Below are 350 nucleotides of genomic sequence, written 5' to 3'. Positions count from 1 at the left end.
CTTTCAATCCAGAAGTCCAATTGATGTGATTCTTAATCCATTTGAAAGTTAAGAGACAAGGATAAAACTTTTATGTTTACTAATTTCCCCAGTTCCTAAAATATCATGGTGAAACTCACGTTTGAATTTGATAGACTGCCACAGCGCTGGGAGAACAAGGCTGCAGTGTTGATGAAAGGAAGCACACATACAAATTTCCAGAGAGCTCAGCGCTGCAGCACTGAAGAAGTAACGCCACAGCGCTACGCGACGTTCCAAAAAATAAGGAAAGTTAACGGGATTTCGAAAATTTAGGTTGTTTAGAGCTTATTTAAGGAGCCTTTTTCAGAGATTTTGGAGGGGAGGCAGCA

This window comes from Theobroma umbraticum, unplaced genomic scaffold, assembly GCF_002168275.2.
Source record: "Theobroma umbraticum cultivar Fairchild unplaced genomic scaffold, ASM216827v3 scaffold_81.0, whole genome shotgun sequence".
NCBI lineage: Eukaryota > Viridiplantae > Streptophyta > Magnoliopsida > Malvales > Malvaceae > Theobroma > Theobroma umbraticum.
Note: the sequence above shows the minus strand (reverse complement) of the source record.